The following is an 8,831-nucleotide window of genomic DNA, read 5'->3' on the forward strand; positions in this document are numbered from 1 at the left end:
CTTTCTGTTTTTTGCTTTATAATTTTTTTGTTTAATTTAATTTTTATCTTAATATTTTCAGAAATCTAAGCGGACTTTGGATGATACTCTTGGGACAAAAAGTAACTTTTCTAGAAAGCTTTTCTTGAAGGTTCATTTTTTTATTCTGCTAAATCCTTAAAGTCAGCTCAAGACAGATAAATATGTGCTTGTTTTATTATGGTCATCTTTAATACTACCAGGTCCTAGTGGTAAGAGGCAGCGGCTTCTTGCAATGGAAAAGACTGATGCAGTGATGGTAAGGAACCTTGTTAATCTTTTCTTTGGTTAAATTATGTACGAAGATGTGTTATGTAATGCACATTGAAGTGCACGCTTTTGAAGCTTAATGTGAAACATAAAAGAAATGCCATCACATAGCCTTGAAATCGCTTAAGATGAAGCATTTTGATTCACCAATCATATATTTTTTTATCGTCAGAACTATTGTGTCAACAAAATATACTTTAATTATAAATATATCAAATTTTCATTGTTTTAGCTATAAATTTTGATGATTAATACAGCCGTTTGATACTAAGGAAGGCAAAAATGAGATTATATAAATTAGTTATGTCCAGAGAGAAGAGATTAATAGACTCTGATCTAGTTAGATTTTTTTTAAACTAAAAAATAATAGTATCTTGAATTGTAATTAGCTTTGAATAAGATGCATATATGCATGAATTTTAATTTAAATGAGATACTGCTGTATGATGATGGTCTTGCTAGTGCAACCTAAGATGAGATGCACACTTGAGCCATAAAAAAACTACAATCCATTGGTTATCAACTCTTAAATTTTGTAAAAATTAGTTGCCTTTAATTAGAAAATAAATAACACATTTCTTTCATATATTGCAATATTGTGATTATTGTCAAAAATTGAAATCCTACAAGAAAAATTGTGCGCAAAAAAATAAACTTTCATTAAAGATTAAAATTCATACAACTAATAGGAATCTGAAATTTAGAACAGTTTACAAAATTTTAATCATCCACGCACAACAATATTAAACCATTTAACATAATGAATAAGGATAAAAATCACCCAGATGGAAGACCCAAACTTATACTAATGTAAGCTGACTCGCCATTGGAGCTGGCTGTCAAAATGTGTGAAGCGCTCGATGAATATGCTTCTAACAAACCTTCACGCGAGAATCAAGATAAAAACGCAAAATTAATAATTTATCATAAGCCTTTATATTTTGTCCTATAGTTTTATTCATCCTACCTGAAGTCCAACAAAAATAATAATTTCCGAAGTCCAAATGCCAATTCCAGCAAATACTCAATTTCTTGCTTCAATGCTATACAAAAGAAAAGCTCACTTGCTGCGGTACCCATCACACATATACGAGTTTAGCATGTGCGAATGCAGAAAGTAGAGATTGTAATTGTGGTTGGACCATAAGGAAAATGGTAATAGAGGCGAGCAGTAGCGCGCTATGATGCATGGACACAGACACGGCGAAACGGACACGACATGACATATTTTTAAATATAGGACATGGGTATGGCATGGATACAACATTATAATTTTTTTATATATTGTATAGAAAATTAGAAATTAATGCAACATCATATTATAAATGACAAACAATAAGGAATCAATGTCATAATAATTTTTCTAGCTTATAATATAAAATATTTAGTACAAAATATATAGTATAATCACAAAAATATAAGTAAAAAATCATTTAGTACAACATCAAGCTTCAATTGCTCAGTAAAGGGAATAATAAGATTAGCTTCAGAGGTTTGTCTTTGGCCTTCAATATCATCATCATTGAATATTATCGCTTCCTACTCTGGTTCATCAAGAGAAAGATTTGCAATCTCCAATATTTCCATATCATCAAGGGACTTGAATTCATCTCCAACTTCTCACATCTTATTATCACATATCATATAAAGTGGGTTTTTCTTGATAGCAGACGAAGATATGTATGCACATAAACTAAATTTTCAACCCGTTGTAGAGTAATTTTGTACCTCTTCATCGATTGAATGAATGAGTATGTGCCCCAATTTCTCTCACAACAAGAGGAGGATGAAGCTTGACCAAGAAGTTTTATTGCTACTGTTTGTAGTGGTGTTGAAGCTCCATGAATCAACCACGATATCTTTGGATCCATCATCCATCTATCAATCAAATATTCTTGATCACCAAAAACATCGAAATATCTGAAGAACTTCGCAAGTTCTATATTAATCCTTCTTCTCTCCTCATTTGGGAAATTATGTTTCAAACATATTTTTCTCATATTTGAAATTTCTAAATCTTTTTGTGGCGAGACAGATTGAGGGTCTTCTTGAAACCATTATTTACTTGAATATCTTCAAAGAATACAAAGAAAGTAAAATTATTAATTCATTAGCCAACAAATTAAAAACTAATTTAAATGATATATTTAAATTTACCTTGAATTTAATGAATGAGCCAAACGATGAAGAGGTATGTTACTTCTGCCACATCTATCCTCAATAATAGTATAGATAATGCTTCAAAAACTTGAGTCTTCATATCTATATATAATTTCTTTCACTTTAACTAACATGGAGTCTTACATCTCATTAATGAAATATATGCATAATTTATTTGTGCCAGCCTCTCTCAACATATCATAAATTGGATCAGTAAAAATTAAAATATAATCGATATGATCCCATCATAAATTTTCTAAAATATTTTCTTTGACGTAACTTGCCATTCTAATGTCTTCTTCTCGATAGCAAGATCACTTCTCACTAATCACCTTAGACTGAAGAGTATTTTCTAGCCCCACTACCAGTTGTCTCGGCATGTCCCAAAATTTGGCGCCCACTTATTTGTTGCCCAGGATTTTCAGAGACGTTAGAGTGCTATCCAAGCGTGCAACAGGGTTCATATTGCTTTCATTTCCACATAGGCAGCCAAACGACTTTGTCGTGGCTTAGTATCTTCTTCCATGCGGGTAAACTCTTCCCCCTCCCCCTGTACCTTTTTGATCCCTCCTCAATTGTGGCATCATTTTATTGTGAAAGCTTGTCCGTTTAGCCCACACCCAGAGCATTGCGTGAGTGGCCCTTGGTAGTAACCATTCTATTTGTTAACTTAGGGATTGTCTCTGAAACATCATGTGAACATGTTATTAATTAATTTGTTATTTAATGGTTCTCCTATTAGCATGTGATTGTTTGCGTGAACTTGATTGCCTCCTTGCAAGCTTAAGTTCATTGTGAGTTAAGAAATTGTTAAGCTCTGTTCAAGCACATGTAATTTCCAACTCGACATCACTTGCCTATATAGTTCTACATCACACAATTAAGTGGAAGATGTTGTGTGGATCTGAGTGTTGATAATATAACTTGAAGGATGAATTCAGAAGTTATTGATAGAGTGATTTTGATTAAAGATAATGTGATTAAAAATAAACTTAAGTGGTTTAAGCATGTACAATGAATGGTAGAAATGCAGTATTTTAATTAGTAAAATTAGTGCTAGATGATTAGGAAATATATATTGGATCTAAGATAGAAGTTGCTCAAAATGCTTTGCGAAGAGTATGTTTAGCATCTTGGCATCACTCAATAATAAGTGAAAATTATGATTCATAAAATTTACCCAGATATTTGGGATAAAGCTAATGATGATTATTGATTTGTATCTTCTTAAGTGTATTTATTTTTAAATTTTTTTTTTCAGGAAAGGTCTTGCTTGTTAACAAGTTTAACTTTCAAATCTGCCGTTATTATAGTTTAACCTTCATATTATTGACTGTATGTGTCTTGATAACACCATTATTTTGCATAATTATAATTAAAATGTAACTTGATATTTATGCACTTAATTGATTTGGCATAATAAATTTTTAAATTGCATCTATAATTAGTTTGTGCGACCATTTATGGAGTGTGCTTCAACTAATCACAGCTCCATTTGATTTCATTTTGTTTATTGAGCATTGAAGCTAAACGACCCTCGGATGCATCTGTGATGTCCGAAGTTGTGCAATTGACAAAAGCATCAAAGTTGTACATTTGCGTTGGTGCTGTTCAATGGCTTGAACTTCTCATGCACAATGTTGCTTTGAAAATTGGTTCCTGACCTATTGTGTGAAGTTTCTATTTTTTCTATCCTTTTTCTGCTAATTTACTGCACTGTGGTTAAAAATGTGAAACCAACTACATACCCAAACAGCTTACCGCACGATACATGACTTTGGCCATGTTTTTAATTGGTACCTGCACAGCTTGTCAATGAAAGTCAGTCTTTGGAAGCTAAGGCGTTTTTTCAGGGTTTAATTTTCTTTTTTTGTTTTTTCAGGTGAAAACTTCGAGCAACAAAGGCAAGAAGTCTCGTGGAAAGAGTGGTGGGTATCTGGTCTCCAAATTGTTGTTTCATATAATTTTTAAGTTCAATCTGCATTGAAAACCATAGACTATTTTTTTAAAGTTCTTTGCTTGATGTTATGAATCTGGAAATTTGAAGGCCAACCTCAATATAGTTAACATACAATAGTATGCATTTAAGATAGTTAAAATTCATTATTCTGTGCTTCGGGCAGTCTGCAATTCAAATTTATATAACATTTGATTTCTGTCACATGCAGGGACAGGATCTAAAACTGCAGCCATGAAAAAGCGGTCTCAGGTATCAGATGATAAATTGATATGACCTGTAAAAAAAGGAAATCTTTTTTCTGTTCAAGACAATGTTTGGCTTGATCAGTGTATGAAGTTTTTTATATTTATAAATTGGTATAAGCATGTCATTGGCACTGTTCTCGTCTTCCAGATGTTTTATGCTTATATCATTTGGCAAAATCTGAACTCTATCTATTGAGATATTATTTTCTTTGGTTTAAAAATCCTTGATTTTTTTCTTTTGCTGCAATTTTCTCATAAGGCACGTTTCCTAAGAGTGCTCAACATAATTACTCTTAGAGTTTCTAATGAAGTAACAACTGATACATTATGAATGCCTCAATGTTAAGAGTTTTGTTTCACCATACTTTAGGGATCATGCACATAGGGTTACTTTCTTGTATAAGATAGACATGATTAAAACTAGCATGGTTTTGCACATAGGGTTGCTTTCTTGTATAAGATAAGATGTGTAAAACTAGCTTGGTTTAGAGAAAACAATCTACCAAGTTGCACAGTAGAAACTTCTTTCATGGTTCAGATGCAGGCCAAATTTGGAATGGTGTAGAGTGACAAGTTGCACTGTTGAACTAGTTCATAATTCAGGTGCGTGCCAAACTTGGAATGGTGCCCTATGTCATTATCATACTGACTCGCATGATGTAATGAATAATTTGCTAATGTTACATCTACACGGTGCAATTAGTGGCAACTTAACTAAATATTAATTGCATTAATCAATATAGTTACTGATACTTTTTTTTTTTTTTACTTTTTATCATGGTAGGATGATTTCAATTTTTATTTCTTCTCCTTCATATGTGCAGGTGCACACTTCTCTTTATTGTGCACTTACACTTTGGAGGATTTATTGCTCATCGATAGTCAAACACATATAATTGTAGAATTTTCTGACGATTAGTTGCTCAAGACTTCCAGCTAGCATGTTTCTCTTCTTGATGTGCCATTGTTTTCTTCTTGTAAACAGGAAGTGGATGACTGGAGTGATGATATTTCAAGTGAATCGCAGGTTCATTTCGATAGTCATTGACTTATCAAATAGAGAACCTTAATATTATATTGCTTACATTCTTCAAGGTTTTGATGAAGAAGTTTTTCTAAATGGTGGTTATTATTTTTTGTTCTCCTTAATGGTATTTATTTGGTGATATTCTCTTTTTTGTTTTTATGGTATTTATTTGGTAATATTCTCTTTCTTGTTTTTTGTTTTTTTTGTGGTCTCGTAGCTAACAATTTATAATTTTCATGAGTAAAACGGATAGACTGCATGTTGGATGATTACTTGAATCCCTTTTTGCAAACTGTTGCATGGGCCATGATTTGCTGAATTCCACATTGTTGGCACAAGGGTTCACTCCTTAAGTGAGTTGCTGAAAATCCCTATTTTTGTTGGGTTGACCTCTGCATTTTTTTTGTTACAAGAACATGATGTGCAACGCATTTACTCACACATAACGTGCTCTTCACTTCCAGTGATGGGTAAATTTGCTAGTGTACTAGTACTGCATCAGCAAATGAGGCCTTTTTATACTTGATTGTGTGATCGTTGATATATGTTTCTTTAACTTTGTTTGGTTTTAGCTGCTAATTATGTGAAACAAGCTGGATTGCTGGGTAACAAGCAGACTTTTTTCACACTTTTTTATTTTCTATGGAGCTGTTTGGTTGGATGTATTCCAAATACAAAGTAAAAGAAATCCCCTTCATTTTGAATTTGGTGTTGTTTGATCGAATATAATTTTGATGCAATGAAATTAAATTTTCTTTTTTTTTTGACGAACTTCAAAAACATAGAAAAATCTGATACGCCTTAGGGTTCCCAAGTTAGGGATTGCCCTAATGCTCTTCCAAATATGAAATTTCTCCTCCAAATCCAAGAAAAAAATCAACACAAGAGGGATGAGAGGAAGAACAAGAAACTTTGCATTCAAAATCCAAGAGAAACAAGATACAATTTGTCCACTTCGAGAAGGACAAGGTCTCCCACTACAAACCCTAGAAAAACAAGGTAAAGAAACTAAGGAGGCTAAGAGAAAACTCAAATCATGCATGCCCTAGAAATCTCCCTCTATTCCTTACTTATAGCAAGCCAAAAGACCAACAAAATCCACTAGTGGGCTGCCCAAAATGAACCTCCTGAGCTCAGGCTAGACCTGAGCCAAACCGGTCCAGAAATGGACCGGTTCCGCTCAAGCCGAATGGCCCCCGTCCCGCTCCGCGTACCTGCTTCGGCGGATCGAACGGGCGCGCCGATGCGGCGCCCGTTCCGGCTGTTTCCGCGCGCCGCGGGGTCGCCCGCCCTCCCTCAGCTGGCGGAAGGCGGATCGCATCAAAATCATTCTCGATAAAGAATGCCGGGAGATGCGGTGGTGACGGTGGAGGCAAAGTCGGTACTTGGTAGATGTGAGATGGGGGTTTTGGGAGCGGAGTTGCGATGTCACAGGGTATGTGCAAGGTTGTCATTATGTTTGCAAGCGGGCTCTTTGTTGAGGCATGAGGTCCGCCACAAGGCCGTGAGAGCTCTGAGTGGAGACACGAGATCATGATGATCATGATGATGGAGGGTGAAAGCGCAAGGCCGTGAGAGTCTTTGTGAGCTTGTATATTCTTAATTCATTTGATTTGTTCGAATTTGGAATACATTGAAAATGAACCAGATGAGATATAAAAATTCCTAACAAATTTTCTTTGCATTTGTTATACTTTCAATCAAATACCTAAAAATTAAAACCATTGCATTTCTTTTACTCTACAGTCAACGTCACAATAAATTACCCATAAATATTTTGACATTTAGTGCAAAAGAAGATCTAGTCATTTAGATAAAGATGATGAGAATCAATTCTATTAATTTTCTAAATGCTTCTCAATGGTTATTTTTTTCCTTAAATTTTCTTATCTACTACTATGCTCTACTATTGTTATAACACATTTGAATCATGCCAATTTTGTTGTTATTCGAAAGAATCAAATAAAAGATTAAAGAATAAATCTATGCAATGTTGAATCCTAAACACCAAATGCCTCATTGTGCATGCGTTCACACAAAATGATTTTGTTCTAGTTGGAAGCCTGCCCTATTGTTTTTTTTTTTGTTCTTTAAATGAAGTTTATCTTGTCTTTTGATGGTTATTGCCATCTTTGTGATGTTCTTCTTTCCAGTTTGTTTGCTTCATAAAAGAGTATTCTTTATAATTTTCATGGATGAAAATGGACTACATGATGGATGATTACTTGAATAACTTTTTACTAATTATCCCATAGTCTCTGCTTTGCTTGCAACTTTGTCTCCACATTGTTTTTTATAAGAACATGAGTGTCCTAAGTGAACACACTAAATAGTAGGCGTATAGTTCCTGTGATTCAGAAATTGGCTAGTGCATTGGTATTGCATTTGCGAATGGTTCTTCGGTTTATGCTTAACTATAGGATCTTTAAAATATGTCTCTCTTACTTGGCTTGGCTTTAACTATAATTATGTGGAAATAGCTGAATTTTTGGGAAACAAGTACTTTTTTTTGCATATTCTTTACTCTATAAATATTTTGTCATAAATAATCATTAACTTGTAGAGTCTAATTAATGCATTACAAAGAAATATCTTATCAAAATTACATTCTAATCATAATAACAAAATATAATAACTATAATTACATTCTAATCAAAATAACATGTAAAATTCCCAACTTTCTCTGGTAGTTTGAATTTGGATTTATTTTTAGATTAGAATGTAATTATAGTGATGTGAAATTTTGTTATAATTTCAATTATTTGTATTTTATGAGGATTTCATTATCTTAAGTTATTATATTTGATTGTTTTATTATTTTTTATTTATTCATTTAATTTAATGTTAGGCTGGCCCATTACAAAACTAAACTTATCTTATAATTGTTTATTGGAAATATGATTGCTTGTATTTTTTAATTTGCACAAAACTATTAGAGTATTAGCTTATGTTACACTTTTTTTGTTTATTAAATGTGTATTATATTCACATAATGTATGTATACCCCAAGTTATTGTTTTGGTTAACAAAAATGTTGCTTTGAACTTTGAAACACTTGCTACTGTCACTTTAAAGGCGACAATTGTAAGTCTTATGGCAGCAATTGCAGTAAACTGATAGGAAACACTTGGATTTCCAAGTGTTTCAAGAC

General features: G+C 33.1%; 1 long non-coding RNA gene across 3 annotated transcripts; it reads left to right on the plus strand.

Moving 5' to 3' along the window:
* Positions 1-56: 56 nt before the first annotated feature.
* Positions 57-5,762, plus strand: LOC110106908. 3 transcript variants are annotated; one of them, XR_003699981.1, is made up of 6 exons: positions 57-101; positions 222-277; positions 4,331-4,376; positions 4,617-4,657; positions 5,192-5,256; positions 5,639-5,762. It is a non-coding gene; the product is annotated as an uncharacterized LOC110106908 (long non-coding RNA). The 3 variants fall into 3 exon arrangements; XR_002304302.2 differs by lacking the exon at positions 5,192-5,256 and having other exon boundaries at positions 57-130; positions 5,639-5,761; XR_002304301.2 differs by lacking the exon at positions 5,192-5,256 and having other exon boundaries at positions 5,639-5,759.
* Positions 5,763-8,831: the final 3,069 nt, after the last annotated feature.

This window comes from Dendrobium catenatum, unplaced genomic scaffold (genome assembly GCF_001605985.2).
Source record: "Dendrobium catenatum unplaced genomic scaffold, ASM160598v2 fragScaff_scaffold_162, whole genome shotgun sequence".
Classification (NCBI taxonomy): domain Eukaryota; kingdom Viridiplantae; phylum Streptophyta; class Magnoliopsida; order Asparagales; family Orchidaceae; genus Dendrobium; species Dendrobium catenatum.